The sequence below is a fragment of the Mirounga angustirostris genome, unplaced genomic scaffold (assembly GCF_029215605.1).
Source record: "Mirounga angustirostris isolate CCGP_5_RB_7025 unplaced genomic scaffold, mMirAng1.0.hap1 SCAF_18, whole genome shotgun sequence".
Taxonomy (NCBI): domain Eukaryota; kingdom Metazoa; phylum Chordata; class Mammalia; order Carnivora; family Phocidae; genus Mirounga; species Mirounga angustirostris.
Window position 1 is genome coordinate 2,012,270 of NW_026991726.1, and position 22,870 is coordinate 2,035,139.

Consider the following 22,870-nt stretch of genomic DNA (forward strand, 5'->3'; position numbering starts at 1 on the left):
CAGGTAATATAAACTGGGGACAGACTACAAATGTTGAGAATCTTATAGTTTAACCTATAGGTAGTAAGGAAAGCATTAAATGATCTGAATCATCTACTCCTATGTTAGACAAGGAGAGAAGAGGTACAGGAAGACCAAACGGGAGACTCACACAATAGTCTGGATGATGAGGATGAAGAATCTAAATTAAAGTAAGGGCAAGGGAAGGACAGATGAGGAAAGGCTCTCAAGTCTTATTTACGAGGTAGAATCAACAGGACTTGGGAGCTGCATAGAGAGAAGGCAATATCACCTAGAAATTAAGGCTTCCATATGCTTTGAAAACACTCCTGGGTGAGAGGTTTGGCTTCAACTCATTTCAGCTGTGTATGCTGGGCAATGACTTCATCTCTACGGGTTTCCATTTCCTCTGTAAAATGGAGGTAATAATAGTGCCGACATATCATAGGGTTGTCATGAGGCTGAATTAGAAAAGAATGCATGTAAAGCACTTAGCACTGAGCCTGCTACATAGGATGACAAGGTTAACAGTAATCCCACTGACCAGGATAGGAAATACAGGAAGAACTGTAAATAGGGATAAGCGTGGAGATTAGCTAAGCATACTACATTTCTGCTTCCGGCCCAATCTGTAAGTCTAGAGAATGGTGAATACTACAACAGGATTTGTGAAAGTAAATTAAAATATAACTAAAGATTTCTAGCTATGAAAGGCCTTGAACACCTTGCTATCGGATTTGGACTGAATAAAAAATCTACTGTCTCCTAAATACAAAGTTTAGAGCTCATATAATATATGATGCCATTTATTTTCCAGGTGAGAAAACGAAGACCCACAAAATGAAGAAACATCCCAAAAGTCACACCAGTCATTGATATACATAGTATGAGCACATTAATAAATTAAATGCTGGCTCTCTCCTCCTCCACATTCGACACAGAGTTGCATCTTCTGGTGCAGTGCCAGCCGAGTCCCCAAGACACGACAGTGGAGTTTGGAGCAAATGGATTTGGCCATTTTGAGTGCCTGGTCACCAGGGCTGCTTTTAACTCTGGCAAAGTGGATACTGTCACCATCAATGAGCCCTTCATTGACCTCAACTACATGGTCTACATGTTCCAGGATGATTCCACCCATGGCAAATTCAACGGCACAGTCAAGGCTGAGAAAGGGAAATTTGGTTTTTCTTCGATGGAAAACCCATCTCCATCTTCCAGGAGTGATGTCCGGCCAACAACAAATGGGGTGATGCTGGTACTGAGTATATTGCAGAGTCCACTGGGGTCTTCACCACCATGGAGAAGGCTGGGGCTCACTTGAAGGGTGGGGCCAAGAGGGTCATCATCTCTGCCCCTCCTACTGATGCCACCATGTTTGTGATGGGCATGAACCATGAGAAGTATGGCAACTCCCTCAAGATTGTCAGTAATGCCTCCTGCACCACCAACTGCTTGACCCCTCTGGCCAAGGTCATCCTTGACAACTTTGCATCATGGAGGGACTCAAGACTTATGACTCCATGCCATCACTGCCACCCAGAAGACAGTGGACAGTCCCTCTGGGAAGCTGTGGCATGATGATCAAGAGGCTGCCCAGAACATCATCCCTGCTTCTACTGGTGCCACCAAGGCTGTAGGAAAGGTCATCCCTGAGCTGAAGAGAAAGCTCACTGGTATGGCCTTCTGTGTCCCCACCTGCAATGTGTCAGGCATGGATCTGCCTAGAGAAAGCTGCCAAATACAATGACATTAAGAAGGTGGTGAAAGAGGCGCTGGAGGGCCCCGTCAAGGGCGTCCTGGACTACACTGAGGACCAGGTTGTCTCTTGCAATTTTAACAGTGACACCCACTGTCCACTTTCAGTGCCAGGGCCGGCATTGCCCTCAATGACCACTTTTTCAAGCTCATTCCCTGGTATGAAAATGAATTTGGCTACAGCAACCAAGTAGTGGACATTATGGTCCACATGGCCTCCAAGGAGTAAGAGCCCCCCCTGGAACACCAGCCCCAGCAAGAGCAAGAGGAAGAGAGAGGCTGTCAGATGCTGGGGAGTTCTTGCCCCAACTCACCCCCTAACTGAGAATCCCCTGACCTCCACAGTTTCCAGTTTCTATCCCAGATTCCTAAAGAAGGGGAGGGGCTTGGGGAGTCCTACCTTGTCATGTACCATCAAAAAAGTATACTGGGGGCGCCTGGGTGGCTCAGTTGGTTAAGCGACTGCCTTCGGCTCAGGTCGTGATCCTGGAGTCCCGGGATCGAGTCCCACATCGGGCTCCCTGCTCGGCGGGGAGTCTGCTTCTCCCTCTGACCCTCCCCCTTCTCATGTGCTCTCTCATTCTCTCTCTCTCTCAAATAAATAAGTAAAATCTTTAAAAATAAAAAAATAAATAAAGTATACTGTACCCAGCCAAAAAATAAAAAAATAAATGCTATTCATACTCTTCATTTGCTTAACAAAACTGAGTCCTTATATAAAACTTCCTTCTATCCCCATCCTTGTGATACGGAAAATTTGAAATTACTGGGATAAAAATTAAAAGGATTTAATGTAATGTAGTGGTGATAGTTATAAACAGGTTTTCAACAAATATTATTAAAACTCTTCTTTAGGGGCAACAGTCGGTTAAGTGTCTGACTCTTGGTTCAGGTCAGGTCATGATCTCAGGGTTGTGAGATCGAGCCCCATGTCAGGCTCAGGAGTCTGCTTGAGATTCTCTCTCCCTCTCCCTTTGCCCCTCCCACTCCTGTGCACACACACTCTGTCTCTCTAAAATAAATAAATAAATCTTTAACAAATAAAACTCTTCTTTAAAAAATAAGTAACTACAGAGTTTTAGGAAAACTCAAATTATTTTAATGATGATATAATTTTTATTTATCTTTTTTGAAATTAAAAGAGTACAACTGAAATGACAAATTTTAAATATGAAAATTTCTCTTTAACGATAATTTAAAAATTGTTTTTAATCAAGTAAATATATTGTTACTGAAATTTAACATTCATTTTGTTCATTTTGAGAAATAAATTATAGAGACAGTAACAATTATAAGAAGCTTTTTTTTATATATGTTTTTCTAAGATTTATTTATTTGAGAGAGAGAGGGAGAGCGTGCAAGAGTGAGCACGAGCAGGGGGAGGGGCAGAGGGAGAAGGAGACTCCCCAGTGAGCAAGGGAGCCTGACACAGGGCTCGATCCCAGGACACTGGGATCATGACCTGAGCTGAAGGCACACACTTAACTGACTGAGCCACCCAGGCACCCCGGAAGCTTTCTTTCTATAGTTCTCTGTAAGACCCCAGTTCACAAAGACACTGTATGAATTAATGGAGTATCTCAAAGACCCTGTAGTAAATCTCTAAATGCCAATAATGACCACTACTTTCCCCCTCTTTCCTTTTTCTTTTTACAATTCACTCCTTTGACTGCATGCAGCCTTCTCTGCCCATTTCCAATCTCAGCTTCATATGGTACTACCAGAATGATGTTTAACCAAAACAAAGTTTCTCTCTCAGTACTCAACAAGGCAAACGTTACCACATTCTGTGCATAAAACATTTCAACTCCAATCAAAAGCAAAGCTATATAGGCAAAAACAAGAACAACCAATGAGCAAAAGTTTTTGTAGATATCATAACCAGAACAATATTATAAATTATGTGGGCTGCCAAGGCCCTCAGAATCCTAGCTTTTAGTTTAAAAATAAGTTATATACTGGGGCTCCTGGGTGGCTCAGTCAGTTAAGCATCTAATCTCGGTTTTGGTTCAGGTCATGATCTCAGGGTCATGAGATCAAGCCCTGCATTGAGCTCTGCGCTCAGTGAAAAGTCTGCTTAAGACTCTCTCTCCCTCTCCCCACACCCACTCTCTCTCTCTCTAAAATAAACAAATAAGTCTTTTAAAAAAATAAGTTCTATATAAAGAAACTTTAATGCTTTAATGAAAGAATCTCCTTCCGGACCCATAGTATTAGAAGAACTATCTTCATTTAGTTCTTGAATCAAAGAAAAATATGTTTTCAAGTTATTGCACACCATTAATATAAGAATATGAATACCAAAGCTTATTAATTTTTGTGCAGCCTAATTCCACCACACCCACACATTAATAAATGTTTGATTATACTTTTTGTTTTCCCTTCAGACAAATTACATCAGCCTTGATTTCTATAAAGTTTTAAGGTATTTCATTTTACTTCTAAGAAAAATCCCATGTTGTGGTTTGCAACATCTCTAATTACTGAGGAAGAAAATTGCTGAGCCAAAAGAAACTAATTACAAAGAGCTGATGTAGTATATAGAAATAATCTATGAGTATAAATTTTCAATTTTTGGTCCTGTAAGAGAAAATGGAACAAGATTATTTTAAGTACTAAAGAGTGAACTTTTAGCTTAAGTAGGCCATCCTACAGACTACCATCTATTCAGTCAAAGGAGGAGGACTTTTAGGATGAGAAAACCCTGCCCTTTCTTACCCGAAGACCATGACAGGAAGGGTCAATGGCGCTTTCCTTTGTATTTAAATGGTTATAAATCTAAATTGGGCCGAGAAGCATTTTGATAGAAAATATTAAAATAACTGATAGATTGGACCTGAAAAAATTCAAACAAGAACTGAACAAGAACAAAACAAACAAAAAAACTGTTTCATAACAGACATACAGAAGTGCCAATATAAAATTATTTAGATTTATATGCACCCAAGTGAAATTTACTTTACTGATATAACATTTTTCACTAATTCAAAGTGCCAAGACACATGATGCTAATTTGAGAATGCAGACTCTACGGGTTAACCAATTTTTTTTTTTTTTTGGAAGTGACCTTGGTATGACTTACCCACAACAAAATCAACTTTTCAGTAACACAGATGGTAGACTAGACACTGCCAATGTTTTAAGCTTAGAAAATGCTTTTAATTTTTTTTTTTTATTTCCCCATGCTGTGCTTAATGCTTTACATATGTCTCTGACTGCCAAAGAATTGTTAACTAATTGGCATGAGATCCATTTTGTTAGTACACAGCTGGGTACTTTAGTCATACAACATCTGCTTCTCAACATATCTTCTGCCTTTTGTTCATTCTACCTCAAAACAGTTTCTAAAAGTTTTCACAGTAAAGCATATATGCCTCTCAATATTTGGAAGCTGAACTTGATCACCATCATTATGTTTATTATTATTTTACAAAATTATCAGTGGCTTCTGAATAACTAAAAACCATTCAGTGAATCTAAGTTGTAGAAAATCTGGCATTAACATCAATTTGTAAAACATGGTTGAGCCAAAGCATGAAACTCAATCCGAGTCATGCAATAATCGGACACTATTCTTTACATATATATCTCTAAGCTGAGTGATGCTCTAATGGAAGAATAACTGAACTCCAAAATACGAATACTAAAAAGAAAAAACTGTATGAAGTATACACAGGAAAGAATCTAGCACATTCTGCATCCAAGACTCAGATTTTCTGTGCCCTTTGCTTTTTCTTATACAGGGACTAATTAACCAGTCTACGAGTTATCCATTTCCTTAGCTTCTCCTGCTCTTTCACTTTGGACAAGTGTTACTACAGCCTTCTACCAACATGCAGAAAGGTGAAGCTCAAACACAGGCCATTCAACTCATGTTACACACTGTTCCAAGTGTTTGCTTTCAAACTGGTTGGAAATCACAGACTATTTCTGAATAGGAATATCGGATAATGGCAGTTAGACCTCATGTCAGTCTCCGTACTGTAAATGAGCTATAGAACTAATGATAGTATATAACCCAAACGTCCTTCATACCATGGCTTCTATAGCAAATTCCACTCTAGGACCCAAGTGAGGATTTGAGGAACATAACCCCTCATCACTGGCAAAGCGGCAAGAGCTCCACGGTTCAGTTTCCCTTTTCTCCCCAATCAGCCCAAAACCAAGAGAGTGAGCAGGTGGAAGGAGGTCTAACAACTGAAAAATTCCAACACCAGGAAGCTGGGCGGCAGGAGGCAGAACTAAAGAAGATCCTGCTGTTTTGAGTCTGATGAAGGTGGCAGGGCAAGTCCCAATGAGATACCAGAGGAGCAGGAGTGGCTTTAAGAGTACCATTGACTTTGGGCCCTCGAAGCCGGAGCTTTTGGTCCTTCACAGAAAACAGCAGGAGCCATCAAACTGTCAGAGGGACTCCAATGACATTATAAGGTTTTGCTGCTGTCTGTCTAGAGGTAATTGTCTACCTGACTTTTGTTGTTTGGTGTGTTGGCGGGTGTAAGGGGGGGGGGGTGAGGTGGGGGAGGGCAGTCCGGAGCTGCGGCAGTTTTTTGTAAGCATCCTTAAGCCAGTGAGATAAGAAAATGAAAAGCCATTCTGCAAGATGTAGCACCTAAATAATTCGACAATAAGGACAAAAGGGATCTACTCTTGGCCCTCACCAGTAGGCACAGAACAACGCACCATGCTTGCTTGCTCCTGCTTCAGCCCGGGGGAGCGATGGACACACCTTGTGACTGTTTTCAGGGCCAGGTCAGATCACCCAGCAGCTGCAGGACCGCTGCTGCGGAAGGTGCGTCTCTAATCTTAGGGAGGGAGCAGCGTGCCCCTCCCTCGGGAAGGTAAAAGCTGAAGACCGATTATGGGTCTGATCGCCCCCCCCCGCCCCTCGACACCATCCCGTGTCTCTCCCAGCTGGAGCAAGGGCTGAAAACCGATTATGGGGCTGATCGCCCCCCACCCCTCGACACCATCCCGTCTCTCTCGCAGCTGGAGCAAGGGCTGAAGACCGATTATGGGTCTGATCGCCCCCCCGCCCCTCGACACCATCCCGTCTCTCTCCCAGCTGGAGCAAGGGCTGAAGACCGATTATGGGTCTGACGCCACACCCCCCCCCCCCCGGCCCTCGACACCATCCCGTGTCTCTGGCAGCTGGAGCAAGGGCTGAAGACTGATTATGGGTCTGATCGCCCCCCCGCCCCTCGACACCATCCCGTCTCTCTTCCAGCTGGAGCAAGGGCTGAAGACCGATTATGGGTCTGATCGCCCCCCCCCCCCCGCCCCTGGACACCATCCCGTCTCTCTCCCAGCTGGAGCAAGGGCTGAAGACCGATTATGGGTCTGATCGCCCCCCCTCGCCCCTCGACACCATCCCGTCTCTCTCCCAGCTGGAGCAAGGGCTGAGGACCGATTATGGGTCTCATCGCCCCCTCCCCCCCCCCCGGCCCTCGACACCATCCCGTCTCTCTCCCAGCTGGAGCAAGGGCTGAAGACCGATTATGGGTCTGGTCGCCCCCCCCGCCCCTGGACACCATCCCGTCTCTCTCCCAGCTGGAGCAAGGGCTGAAGACCGATTATGGGTCTGGTCGCCCCGCCCGGCCCTCGACATCATCCCGTCTCTCTCGCAGCTGGAGCAAGGGCTGAAGACCGATTATGGGTCTGATCGCCCCCCCCCCCCCCGGCCCTCGACACCATCCCGTCTCTCTCGCAGCTGGAGCAAGGGCTGAAGACCGATTATGGGTAGATCGGCCCCCGGCCCTCGACACCATCCCATCTCTCTCGCAGCTGGAGCAAGGGCTGAAGACCGATTATGGGTCTGGTCGCCCCCCCGCCCCTCGACACCATCCCGTCTCTCTCGCAGCTGGAGCAAGGGCTGAAGACCGATTATGGGTCTGGTCGCCCCCCCCCCCCCCCCCCGCCCCTCGACACCATCCTGTCTCTCTCCCAGCTGGAGCAAGGGCGGGACTGTGGTTAGGAGAACAGTGAGCCATCCTGTAGTCCACCCTCCTCGCCTCCTCCAGCTTTTGATACGACAGATGCCCTGCGACCAGGAGAAGGAACTTCAGGCCCTGAAGACTATGTCCAGACTTTTTACTGTGTGAAGCTGTTTAAAATCTCTTCGCTTGAACCTTCGTTGGTCTTTCTTTTGCTTACAGCTGTAGACAGTGCTATCTGACACAAAACCCTCTTCCCTCAGGATTTTATCTAATTCTCCCAGCAATCCCCTGAAATAGGTAATGTTATTAGCCACGTTTTTAAAAAGGGGCCACAGAGATTTCTAGAGATCGTGGAACTCGCCGAGAGTTGGTTAAATGGCAAGTCAGAACTCAAACCCAGATCCACCTGCTGTCCAGGCACATGTTCTTTCCGCGGCCTTGTTCGACTGCCCATCGTCACTCACTCACACCATCCGCGAGGTAAAAGGAAAGCCCCAGAGACTGCAATCAAACCACGCCTGATCCACATCCTGGCTCGACCACTGCCTGGACATCACTGGGCAAATCAACCTCAGGTTCCTGAACTGTAACATGGAGACAATAACATGGCCTCACAAATTGCTGTGGTAACAGAATACATTCATCTGTTCCCAAAAGAACGAAGCAGTTCCTGGGCACATGAGACTTTCAAACTCCAGTTTCCTCTTCCCTCTCCATTCCATCATTTAAGTGCTCTGTGCAAAGCATGGAGAGAGAAGAGAGTCCATCTTACAAAGCTCTCAGCCAAGTGAGTTGCAAACAGTCCTGTAGAGTCACCTTAGAGGCTTACAAATGATGCTGGGGAAGCCCAGAAGAGAAAGAGGTGTCATGGAGTAACTGGAGGAAAGGACCTCTGAACGTGGTTAAAGGAGCTTGCCGGGTGATGGGAAAGGACAGGGCAAGAGCACAGGAATGCTCTGGGGCGCCTGGGTGGCTCAGTCGTTGGGCGTCAGCCTTCGGCTCAGGTCATGATCCCAGGGTCCTGGGATCGAGCCCCGCGTCGGGCTCCCTGTGCAGTGGGGAGCCTGCTTCTCCCTCAGCCCCCCGCACCCCCTGCTTGGGCTCCCTCTCTCTCTTCTCTCTCCGTCAAATAAATAAATAAACAATCTTTAAAAAATTGTTTAAAAAAAGGATTACTGCCAGTGAGAGTCAAGGGGGTATACTGAAGGAAGACTTAACAACAAAAAACGTGGTGTACAGCTAGAACAAATGAGACAAGCCTCTGAGTTTCTGAACTATTAAAACTATCCTGCTCCAAATACAAGTAGAAAAAAAATTAATTCTATGTGTTTTTGGACTGAAAGAGAAACTGAATATATGTAGCTTAATGTGTCATTAATATATACAAAGGCAGTACACAGATATTTCCGCCAGTGGCAGACATAGTTTAATAAATAAGTGAATGAAAATCAAGTAATCCCTAAGTTCTACCTTCTTTCCCTTTCTACTATCTGCGGAGGGGGGATCTAAAAAATACAAATTAATTACAAGATAATGAGATGGGCAAGAAAAAGAACGAAGGGAAGAAAGCAAGAGTCTAGAAAAATCAGGCTATTTAATTACTTATGGAGGAAGGAAGTAGTAATCCACTTAAAAGAAAACTAATGATGTAATGTATGGTGATTAACACAATAAAAAAATTTTTAAAAAGTGAACATGTGCTTGCTCTAATTCCAACTCTACTATTCTTATTAAACATTAATAGAGAAGGACAAGTTGAATTCCAAGCTTGTAAAGTTTAAAAAAGGAATTTTAAAATTTAAACAATACTAATATTAAGCAATAGTTACATAAAGTTATGTAAAAAAATAGTTATGTAAAAAGTAGGCCAAGAATGAGGGTAAGGAGAAAAAAAAATCAAAGGAATTAGATTTCTATGATTGTTACTTTTAATTACCTTATTTTATTTTATTTTTTTATTCGAATTCTTTATTAATATCATGTTCAAATCACTCTATAGATGCACATATGCATCTTCATAAAACATGAAATGTCTTGGGGGAAAAAGGAAGACCTATGCACTTTCTGCATATTATATAGACACACACACAGGACACTTCACTGTGGGAGTAGAGACGAAGTAAAACATAGTATCTAATTTGGGGCGCCTGGGTGGCTCAGATGGTTAAGCGTCTGCCTTCGGCTCAGGTCATGATCCCAGGGTCCTGGGATCGAGTCCCGCATCGGGCTCTCTGCTCCTTGGGAGCCTGCTTCTCCCTCTGCCTCTCTCCCTGTCTCTCATGAATAAATAAATAAAAATCTTTATTAAAAAAAAAACATAGTATCTAATTCATCTACTCAAAGTAAATACCAGACTAATAAGCAATAGTGCCTTTCCAAGGAGCAGTTTGGAGTTTAGAAATCCTCAGTACAAAATGAAAATCAGCCTTCAAAGGGACTGCTTCTTAAATAAAACTTTTCAGAAACTAAATTCAGAATTTTAGGAGTGACCCTGCTTTAATATAACAATATAATTTATACAGCTACAATTCCATCCCCAAAGTGTTTCAACAATTCCATCCCCAAAGTGTTTAAAAAAAAAAAAAAAAAGGATGTTTATTTATTAAAAGATTACCGGGAGGGGATAAAGCACCATTTCACATTCCCTTGAAGTAGTAACATTACCCAGATCAAAAGTTAACCCCCCCCCCCAAATAGCCTAGCTTTTAATTTTGAATACTTTAAACCTCCTTGCTGACCTATGGATTAATTCATTAATCACATGTCAATAAAAACAGAATAAAAATCACTTAGGCTTTAAATATATGAGCTGCTATATAGCCTCTTTACCTTTCTTATAAACCAACTGGCCATGAGAGAAATGGTCTGCTTTTATCTCATTCATGTTTTCTTGTCTTAATATGGTCCTCTACACATAATAAAATATAATATGGGAGGTAATTATACAATTTCACTTATATAAAAGTATATGTCTTACATAACACACTGAATTATAAAAAGGTTAATGAGAAAAATTGTTTTTCAATTTTTTTCTGATCAAACTATAATTTCTCTAAATCTGCAATCAAAATAGTTTATATTATTCTATAAGAAATCTAATTATTCATCATTTTGAACTGCCCAGATATTAAATAATTCATCTGACTTCAGCTGTCATAAAATGCACATTTATATGCATGCTTTTCAACAATCGTTATTTCCAAACATTTAATTCAATCCCTATACTCACTGCAACAAATAAGACACTTAAAGATTGATAACCATATGCTATTAGCATTTCCAAAAATTCGTCATTTATGAATGATCTATAGCCTTATGCTTTCAATTCAATTTATATTGTGAATATTTATATTGTAGCCTTCTGTAATATTTCAAACCTTAGAGATTTAAATATAAAATAAAGACCTCCCTCCGCTCACTGACTATGTTTAATTCCTCTCTGTAACACAGCACCTTGCACAGTGACTGATGTATTATAAGCATTCAAAAAAAACGCTTATTCAATGGATGAATGACTGAACCAAGAACGAAAGAATAAATAACTAAATGATATGACTATCTAATAACATGTTACAGAGAATCATATCCTTAATTCTTTTCAGGTAATAAATCACTTCCCTAAATTGTCCTTAATTTCTGCAGGCATCAATTTATAAAATGCAAATGCACATTTTCAAAATGCTTCAAGCAGGTTGGCAACTGCGAAAATAGAGACACTTCCAAATTTATACATTAATATTGTATTAATGTATTTGAATGTATTAATACATTCATTCAGAATGAAAAGAAGTTATTATAATTATTATACTGAAGGTCAAGAATTTATTTAGCTATTTAAAAGCCAGGCAAGAATAATCATTTTGGGTGAAACTCGATGAAACAGAAAACCAAAGAGGCTATTACCAGGAACAAATGCTAATTAAGTGCCCATTATGTACAGGGCACTATAATAAACACTAAAATCGAATTTTCCTTGAGGAGAAAGAATATGGAACCTCAAACCTGTGTTCTAAAATGCATAAGACACACTGTGTCCTTGGAGACAGACTACCAAGAATTTAAAAAATGAATGACCAAGGAGAGAGTGAACTACTAATCAAAATAGTATATGAATTTCAATATAATAATTTAGTATGCTTGGTTTTCCAAAATACACATATTGCATAACACTAAAGATGCAGCTGTAAAAATCAAAAGTGACATAGTAAATGCCTTAAAGATAAAACTTCACAAGACTAAAACACAGAAGACTTATGGGTGAAAAATGGTGTGGAGCCATAATGACAAAACAAAACCTAATATACTAATCTTGCTAGAACAAACAAACAAAAACCAGTATTATTAAGAATACTATTGGGCGCCTGGGTGGCTCAGATGGTTAAGCGTCTGCCTTCGGCTCAGGTCATGATCCCAGGGTCCTGGGATCGAGTCCCACATCGGGCTCCCGGCTCAGCGGGGAGCCTGCTTCTCCCTCTGACCCTCTCCCCTCTCATGCTGTTTCTCTCTCGCTCGCTCTCTAAAAAATAAATAAAATCTTAAAAAAAAAAAAAGAATACTACTCATGTAGTTCTTCTTATGAATGCAAGAACTTTCCTTGTCTGTTTTGTTTACTTCTACCACTCAGCACAGTGCCTGACAAATATTTGTTGTTGTCCAGAAATGGAAATATGTCAATGTGGCAGGACCCTTGTCTTCAAACACCTTACTAAGGAGATACTGAACTACTAATCACAATTCAGCATTAACCAGTGCTAAAACAGAGTATGTCAGAGAACACAGAGAAACAGAGTACAGGGCATACTGTCCAGGAAATGCCTCCAAGAAGTGAGCAAACTTGAAGGAAAATGGAATTAACTAAGAATATGAGAGAAGAAATTCATACTATCTTTTCATTCGGTAAACATTCATAAAGCATGACTCAAGTACAGGAAAATGAAAAATCAGAGAACTAGTTAGGGACATACAACTAGGACAGATTGGCTATTTGGGAGGTATAATGAAACATGAGAATTTATTGTCATCAATAGAATGTATACTCTATAAAGGCAAAGAGCTTTTTGTCTGTTTTTCTACTGTTCGTGGGAGGCAGTAGAAATGGCCTTAACCTGTCTCCTCCTTTTTTTCGCACCTCTTGAAATGTGATTTCATAGCTCCTCCCATTAAAAAAAATAAAGCCTTTTATTCAGTGTTGAATTTCAGCCAACTTGTGACTTGCTTTTGCCAGCAGAATATAGCAGAAACAACACTGTACCGGCTCCGAATGTAAGCTGCAAAAATCTTACATGCTTCTACTCTCTCCCAGAACCCTGCTGCTGCCAGAAAAAGCCTAGTCTAGCCTACTGGATGATGAGAGACACATACCCAGGCAATTCCTTTTACCTTAGACCAGAGACCATCAAACTTTCTGTAAAGGGACAGATAGTAAAAACTCTAGGCTTTAAGGGCCATATATATATGATCTCTGCCACATAGTCTTCTTTTGTCTTTTATTTTACAACTCTTCAAAAATATAAACAACATTCTTAGCTTAGGGGCCATAAATGGATTTCCAACCCCTGCCTCAGATGATGGCCAACCAACCAACTCCCAGAAGTCGAACTATCTAGCAGACTGTAACTGACAGCCCAGCCAAGACCAAGAGAACCTCACTTTCATGAGCCCAGTGCAAATCATCAACCCAAAAATCATGAACTAAGTAACTGGTTGTTTTTTTGCCACTACGTTTTGAGTGGTGAGTTAATCATTAAAAGCTTACAGGTACACTGCTCTAGCTTTCATTCCTAGAACAGTACCTGTCACTTAGTAGACACTCACTAAATACCCAGTGAATAAAATAATGAATCGGAAGAATACAGGAGTCCCAACATGACATTTTATGCCAAGATTTGCAAACTCAAAGGTCCACAGGAGCCAGACAAGTAAATTAAGTTAAGTAATCAGTATAGAGAATAAATTTGAAAACAGTGGCAGAGAATCTATACCTGGAGGCCAGGAAAACACCTGGGAGGTAGTCTAGGCAAGAACAAAGGCAGTGGGAGTGGGAAGAAAAAACAAGGAACAAAGAATCTGAGGTAGAAGCAAAAGATTTTAGGCAGAGATTGTCCAACTGGATAAGAATTCAAGATCTAACTATATGTTGTCTGTAAGTCACATACTTTAGATTCAAAGAAATATTCTTTTGCATAAATGGTGCTGGGGCAGTTGGATACCCACTTGCAAAAAGATGAATTTTAATCTCTTCCTCACACTATACACAAAAATTACCTCAAACAGACCACAGATCTAAATGTAAGAACAAAATTATAAAACTTTTGGAGGAGAATAGAGGAGTAAATCCTTGAGATCCTGAATTAGGCAATGCTTTCTTTTCTTTTTTTTTTTTTTAATTTATTTATTTGAGAGAGAAAGAGAGCGCGAGAGCAGGAACACAAGCAGGGGGAGTGGGAAAGGGAGAAGCAGGCTTCCTGCCAAGCAGGGAGCCCGATGCGGTGCTCGATCCCAAAACCCTGGGATCATGACCTGAGCCAAAGGCAGATGCTTAACGACTGAGCCACCCAGGTGCCCTAGGCAATGCTTTCTTAAATACAACACCAAAGCACAAGATAAAAGACCAAACTGATCAACTGACCTTAATCAAAATTACAATCTTTTGTGTTTCAAAAGACACCATTCAACAGAGTAAAAAAGGCAAACTAGGCAAATCCCTAGATAGAAAAAAGGTTGCCAGGGGCTGAAGGGAGTGAGGAAGGGGGAGTGGCTGTTAATGGATATTGGCTTTCTTCTGAAGGTAATGAAAATATTCTGAAATTACCTACTGGTGATGATTATATAACCTTGTGAATATACTAAAAACTACTGAATTGTGCACTTTAAAGGAGTCAATATTATGGTATGTGAATTTTATCTCAAGTTTTTAAAAAATTTTAGTTAAAAAATAACCCATAGACAAGGAGAAAATATTTTTAAGTCTAATAAAGAGACTTGTGTCCAGAATATATAGAGAACTTGTATGGCTCAATAATAAAAAGACAACTAATTCCATTTTTAAATGGGCAAAGGCAGGGTGCCTGGGTGGCTCAGTTGGTTGAGCATCTCTAACTCTTGATTTCGGCTCAGGTCATGATCTCAGGGTCCTGAGATCAAGCCCCCCACCCCCCACCTCAGGCTCCATGCTCAGTGGGAAGTCTGCTTGAGATTCTCTCTCCTCTACTCCCCTCCCCCACTCCACCTCGCTTACGCAGGTTCTCTCTCTCCTCCTCTAAAAATAAATAATAAATAATGGGCAAAGGAAGACCTACACATAGCTAATAAGCACATGAAAAGATGCGCAACATTGTTAATCATTAGGGAAATACATTTCTTCAAAAAGTTAAACACAGATTTACTGTACGACCCAGCAATTCCACTCTTAGGTATCTACCGAGAGAAATGAAAACCTATATTCATACAAAGACCCATATACAAATGTTCACAGAAGTATTACTCATAATAGCCAAAACCTAGAAACATCCCAAATGCCCATCAACTATTGACTGAATTGGAAAAATCTGACATATGCATACAATGAAGTGCTACTCGACAATAAAAAGGAACAAAGTAACAGATACAAAATACACCATGAATGAACCTTTAAAAACGATATGCTCAGTGAAGGAAGTCAGACAGAAAAAACCATATTGTATGATTCTATTCACATGAATATTCAAAAAAAAAGAGGCAAATATAGAGATAAAAAGTAGATTAATGGTTGCCTAGGATTGGGAATGAAAATGAGCAACTCTAAGTGGTTATGAGGCTTCTTTTCAAGGTGATGGAAAGGTTATAAAATTAGATGTGGTGATGGTTGTACCATTCTATAAATATACTAAAGTTTACTGGATTGTACCCTTAAAACAGAGAAATTTTATGATATGTAAATCATACCTCCATAAAGCTGTTTAAAAAAAAAAAAGAATCAGCAGAATTTGGTAACTGATTAGTGGTCATGAAAAACTGGGAGAAATCTTTTTAAAAAAGAAAAAGAAAGAAAGAAACCTAGATGTTTGGCTTTAACAACTGATACAGATAGGAGTACCCTTTATTGAAAAGGCAGAGTGGAAAGGAGAGGGAACAGGTTTATTGTGGGGGGGGCGGATGATGAATCTGGTTTTGGGCATACTAAATATTATGGACTGATATAAAGACATCCAGCTGAAGATGACCAAAAAGCAGTATGAAAAACAGATTTAAGATTCATTCACTTGGGGCGCCTGGGTGGCTCAGTCGTTAAGCGTCTGCCTTCAGCTCAGGTCATGATCCCAGGGTCCTGGGATCGAGCCCCGCATCGGGCTCCCTGCTCTGCGGGAAGCCTGCTTCTCCCTCTCCCTCCCCCCCCGCTTGTGTTCCCTCTCTCGCTGTGTCTCTCTCTGTCAAATAAATAAATAAAAATCTTAAAAAAAAAAAAAGATTCATTCACTCAACAAATGTGTATTGAATGACCACAATGTACAAGGAACCACATTTGGCCCTGGAAATACAGTAGTTGACCAGCAAGATCCAGTCCTTGCTTTCATGGAGCTCATAGTCAGTGGGGATAAAAATTAAAAAGGAGACTTCTTTGATACATTACTATGCAACTGAGAAGAATCAAAGAAGAAGTGATAGTTTAGACATGATGTGACTTAAATCATCAAAGGATGAAGAGTACAGAAAGGACAAAGAGGGCCAAGGATGTGAACAGAGATTTAATGACTAGTGACTGTACATACAGGAAGTTGAGCCATGAAGATGACAGACAACCAACCAGAGAGAGAAGAGGGAATACCTATGACTGAAGGAACAGAGAGTTCGAGAAAGAGGAAGTAGTTAAAAGTACAAAGTATCAGCAAGATGAAGAAGGCAAAAAAAGCATTTAAATCATCTGATTTAGCTCTTCATTCATGCAACAAGTATTTTTTTGAGGAGCTATTATATGCCAGGGACTTTGGCTTTTATTCTGGGTGAAAGGCAGGAGCCATTACAGAGTTCTGAGGAGAGGAAAGACATGATTGATTGAACATTTTTAAAGGTCACGCAGAGAAGATTAAGAACACAAGGGCAGAGCTGGGAGACCAGTTAGGTGGCTCTGCACTAAACCAAGTAAGAGATGATGGTGACAGCAGTGGAGAAAGGGAGTAAAGGTCAGATTCTGAATAAATTGTAAAGTTAGAGCCAATAGGACTTCCTGATGTATTTCGCGTGAGGTTTGAGAGTAACAAGTCAGTGAGACAAGCCTGTAGGGCTTTGGCCTAGACAACAGGAATCGCATTAAATGAAAACAGGATTGCTGCAGATGGAGACATTTGGAGAAGGCAGAGGTCAGGAGTTTGTTTACAGACACATTCCATTTGCAATGCCTCTTAGAGATAGGAGTGAAGACGTATGATGATGATCACCTGGATAGATGAATGTAGAGTTCAGGAGAGAGGTGTGGACATTAAGAAGCTAGGGAGAGAGGAACCCTCAAAGCAGAGTGAGAAGAAGCACTAAGTATAAAGGAAGAAAACCAGGAGAAGCAATATCATATCCCCCAAACCAAGAAAAGAAAACATGATCATGGAAGAAAGAGTGTTCTACTATATATACCTGAGGTTCTCAACCGGAGGGGGGGCGGGGAGTGACTGTCCCCTCAAGGGACATTTGGCAATACCTGGAAGCGTTTTTGATAGTCTGACTGGAGAAGGTAGAGTATGCTACCAGCATCTAGTAGGGAGAGGCCAGGCATAATGCTGAATATTCTATAATGCACAGGACAATTCTCCTCCTACCCCCTGCTGAAATTCACACCTCTTTGGAGATGGTGACTCAACTTTTATGTGATTAAATTTCTAAGTAATTATAATTATTTTTTGGCATAAGAAGTGAAAGCTCTTCTGTTAAAGTGGGATAGTTATCCTCAATCATGTACATAAAGATATAAACACAAAAGACCACAAAGGAATATATTATAAATCACAGTTCCCTAAATAGTTTATTATCACCTACATGTTTGTATTTTCCAAATTTTCTTATAAGTATGTGTTACTTTGAGAATTAGGGAAATTTTATACTTTTTTTTTTTGAAGTATAATGGTCACTAAATATGAATGCATGGGAATTAAAGCTGTATGGCCTCTTATGTAACAGGATTCTGAATTCTGCTGAAAGAGAATACATTAGGAGGAAATCACTTCTGCAAAGTAAATCCTGAAGTTTTATGTTATTTTCTAATAGTTGTGGATTTAGAGAGCATAAATCAAATGTTAATCCTTTCAAATGTTATGACCTGTACCAGCAAATTCAGTGTTCTATTAAATGATTTAGGAGGACAGCTCTAAATGAAGATAAACAAAAAATACCGTAGAAATAAAAAACCAGCCAGAGAAGCAGATCTGATCACAGGTGCTTCTCTAATAAAATTTACAGATCCAGGAGTACCTGGAGGTAGACCCACAATCCTCAAAATGCCAATGTCAGCCCCATGTCCTATCCTCTGCAGGCTCTTCGTTGAAGGAGAAATACAAATGGCCATTAATAACAGGAAGCGATGCTTATCCTCACTAAAAATCAAGGACTGCAAATTAAAACCATAAATATACCATTTTATGGCCACTAGGATCAGAAGAAATTCCAATCGTGGAGGAAAATGTGGATCAACAAAACTCTTATACATTATTAGTGTGGTAGGAATTTGTTATATTTATGATTGCAATTCTTTCTTGTTCTAAGTATTACAAGTATCTTTTGCCAATCTCTGACTTGCCTTTTCAGTTATTTTATGGTACCTCCTGACAAACAGAAGTTCCTAATTTTATGGTAGCCAAATTTATTGATTTTTTGTTCCTTTATGATAAACAAAATCCTTCTTTAAAAAAAAAATCCTTCCCTATCCTGAGGTCACAAAAACATGCCTCTATATTGAAAAATTCAGGATTTTGTCCTGCTCATTTAAGTAAAAGCAGTATAGCATAGAGGTTAAGGTCACAGAAAAATATGGCTCTGCCACCGCGACCCTGGGCAAATTACCTGGTTTCTCTGTGCTTGCCTCAGTTTCTTCACATTAAAAAAAATGGTGGTAATAATAGCACCTACAATTAAAGATAAATGTAATGATCAAAGGACTAAATGTGTGTTAAGTGCTAGAACAAGATCAAGTATATAATAAGCACAACAGAACTGTTAGCAGTTTTTATTAAGGCTTTAATCTGACTGAATTTGATTTTGTATAGGGCGTGAAGGAGAGATTCCATTCTGTTTTTTCCCCATATAAACAGCTAATTATTCCAGCAATATATGGTGAATAGTCTATCCTCTTCCCACTCATGGGCAGCACCACTCTGACATTCTAAGTTTCCATAAAGATCTACTTCTGTGCCTCCCTTCTGCTGCTTTGATCTATTTATCTCTGTGCTTCTACCATACTGCCAAACTACAAGTCCTTGACAGTGATTACTACACTGGACAGTATAGACCTACCCCCCACCCCTAACTTGTTCTTCAAGTTTCCAGGATAACTTGTCCTTTGCAAATTTTGAAATAAGATTTCACACTGCATTTTATTTTTTTTAAAGATTTTATTTATTTGAGAGAGAGAGAGAGAGAACACGAGCAGGCTGAAGGGCAGAAGGAGAAGCAGACTCCCTGCTGAGCAAGGAGCCCGATGCAGGGCCTGATCCTGGGATTCTGGGATCATGACCTGAGCTGAAGGCAGACACTTAACTGACTGAGCCACCCAAGCACCCCTACATTGCTTTTTTGAAAGCTACTGGAACTTTGAATGAAACGGCATAAACTTACAAATTTGTCAGAAACTGACTGAACTCTTTTATCCAGTCTCCCTATCCATAGACATGATCTTTCTCTCCATTTACTTGTGACTTTTTGTTTTCTTTCAATAAAATCTTACTATAGTCCCTATAAAGGTCTTATACATTTCTGTTTAACTTATATCTACATATCTGTTTGTGGAATAAATGTCCTCTTATTAAAATATATTTTTAAAAAAAGATTTCTGATTTAAATGCCATTCATTTTTAATCATTACTTTATATCCAGCAATTAAACTAGTAATTCCTCTGCAGACTCCTTGGAGTTTTCTATGTAGACAATGCTATCTTCTATAAATAATGACTATTTTGTTTCCCCCTTTCTAATTCTTAAATTCTTTTTTTCTTTAAGATTTATTTATTTATCTGAGACAGAGAGCACATGAGTGCGGGGAGGGGCAGAGGGAGAGAATCTTCAAGCACACTCCTGGTTGAGTGGGGAGCCCATTGCAGGGCTTGATCTCATGACCCATCAAATCATGACCTGCACTGAAACCAAGAGTCAGACACTCAACCGACTGAGCCACCCAGGTGCCCCTCTAATTCTTAAATGAAAGAATTCTTTCAATTTTTTGTCTTGTCTCATTAAGTTGACTAGAATTTCCAGCTAAAAATATATTTTCAATAACTCATAACTAATTTATATATTTATAACTTAAAATTTATAATTTCCAATATAATGTAGAAATAGTGATGGTGACCATCTTTGTTGTCTTTAATTTAAAGAAAAAGAATGTTTCTACTACTTTATTATTGAGTATCTTGCTGTAGGTTTTTAGTTGATTTCAAAGGTTAAGAAAGTTCTTCTATTCCAAGTTTGCTAGGAATTTTTACCATGAATGGAGACTGGTGGATTTTATCAATTTTTTTTTATCTATTGAGATGTACAATACCTTTGCATTCCTAGCTGGTCATGAAAATATGACCATGCTGGGTTTTATCTTTCTTATATACCATTGCTTAAGTAGCTAATATTTTGTTTGGGAATTCTGAACCCACATTAATAAGTGAAATGAACTAGTAATTTTCCTCTCTCATGTTCTCCTTATTTGGTTTTAATATTCAAGAAATAGTAATCTCACAGACTAGATTTTCATTTTATTTTAACTTTCTCAGTTTGTATACTACTGGAATTATCATTCCTTTAAAGTTTGAAACACTGACTGAGCCTATTTTCTTTTAGGAAGATCTCAGATTGTTGACTTAATTACTTCACTCAAACTTTTGTTTTTAAATTTCTTCTTCAACCAATTTTGATAAGCTACATTCTTTTAGAAACTTGTCTATTTCATTTAAATTTTCAAATTTTGCAGCATAAGAATGTTCACAGAATTCTCTTTAATACCTATAGTGTAATATCCCATTTTTCATTCCTAATATTGTTCTATTAAGTGCCTTCTTTTTAAAAGAATTTTTGAATTTGCTAGATTTTATCTTATTAACTTCTGCTCTTTATTATTTCCTTCTTTCTACTTTGTTTAAATTTATTCTATTTTCTTTCTTTTTCTTAACTTCTTACATCACATGATTAGTACATTAGTTTTCAGCCTTTCTTCGTATATTCCTTTAAGGCTGTAAATTGTCCTGTAAACACTGGTTAAACTGCATTCTGCAAGCTTGGATTTATAGTAATTTCATTATTCAGTACTAAGTATTTTTTAAAATTCCCATTATGATTTCTTCTTTGATCAAGAAGTTAGAAAGATTTTTTTTCCCCCCAGAAGTGTATATGATGGTGTGGAAAGGAGGATACTGATTTCTAACTTTGTTCTACTTCAGTCAGAAAATGTAGTCTGTATGATAGGGAAATTTGTTGAGACTTTCATGGCCTTAAGCAGGAGGTGGCAAACTAAGACCTATAGGCCAAATCCAGCCAGTCACCTGTATTTATAGATAAAAGTTTATTGGAATATAGCCACACCGATGTGTTTACACATTCTCTATGGCTGCTTTCACTCTGTAACAGCAGAGCTGAATATTGCAAATAAGTTGCAAATAGTTAGGGGGAAAATCCCCATATGACCCACAAAGCAGAAAATACTTAGGATTTGGCCATTTATCAAAAGTTTGCAAAGCCCTGGCCTAAAGCATGCTCAATTTTCATGAATGTTCAATAGATGCTTGAAAGAAAGGGGTTACATTTTCCAATTGTTGGGATTAGGGGTCTATATACATTAACCAAATCAAATTTGTTAATAATGTTCTATCTTCTATAACTTCACCTTTTTTGTCTGCTAAATCTAGACTAAGATGTGTGTAAAAAATTTCAACTATGATGAAGGATTTGTCAAAATTTTCTTAGAGTTCAGTCTACTTTTTTTTTTTTTCTTTTGGGAGTTAAGCTATTAGGTTCATATAAATTTAGAAACAGCTTCCTACCAAAAATCAACGCTTTATCATGATATAGAGCCCTCTCAGATGCTAATAATATTTTGCCATAAAATATATTTGGTCTGATAATATCATTACTGTACAAGAAATATTTTGGTTAGTATTTGCTATTTTTTTCCCACTGTTTTCAATCTTTTTCTGTCCTCATCCTTTAGGTATTCTCTTATAAATGGCATATAACTAGATTGTTCCCTCTTTTAGTTTGATTTAATACTTAATTTGATTACTGATATTTAGATTTTATTTCTGCCATTTTATCCTGTGCTTTTTATTTTGCCCACATTTTTTCTCTTTCCTCCCTTCTGTTAAATTGACTAGTTTTTTCCTAATTTCATGTTTTTTCTTTCCCCATTTAGAAGATATCCTGTTTCCATTCTTTTGAATGTTAAGCTTTAACTTTTAACTTCCATATTTGTAATACAAAATTTAGCTTCTTCCCAAATAACACAAGGGCCTGAAGATGTTCTAGATCTAGTTATCTCCTTCCCCCTTACACCAAATTATAGTACAGTACTTTATGACTACCCTGATATTATTGAGGTCTTTTGAACTCCATACATTAGATGTTTCTGTTTTGCATCATTAGTGTATGTTTAGATTTATCCCCATGTCTACCATCTTACTTCATTATGCTCCTTCTTACATCTCAAACCTCGTTTCTAAAATCAGAAGTAAATCATTCAAAGATACTTGGAGGAATGGGGGTTTTAGCTAAACAGGTAAACTTCCTATTTTTGTTTATCTGAAAATATCTTCATTTTGCCTTCACGTTTCAAAGAACTGTTTCATCCCTAGAAAACAAGCAAGTGTATTTCTTGGGCTTCCAAAATGTGAAGATTACAATCTTTTTTCTAAAATCTTTTTCACTTCAGATAGTCAAATATTGTCTCTTCTCCCATTTTCCCCTCTATCATCTTCTGAAATTTACTCCTCTCTTACCTTTTTTGTCACAATTTCTACCCCTTGGCC

The 22,870-nt window shown here is 39.3% G+C and overlaps 1 pseudogene; it reads left to right on the forward strand.

Annotated features, from left to right (window-relative positions):
- Positions 1-907: 907 nt before the first annotated feature.
- LOC135363093 (glyceraldehyde-3-phosphate dehydrogenase-like) lies at positions 908-1,984 on the forward strand (annotated as a pseudogene).
- The last annotated feature ends 20,886 nt before the right edge of the window (positions 1,985-22,870 follow it).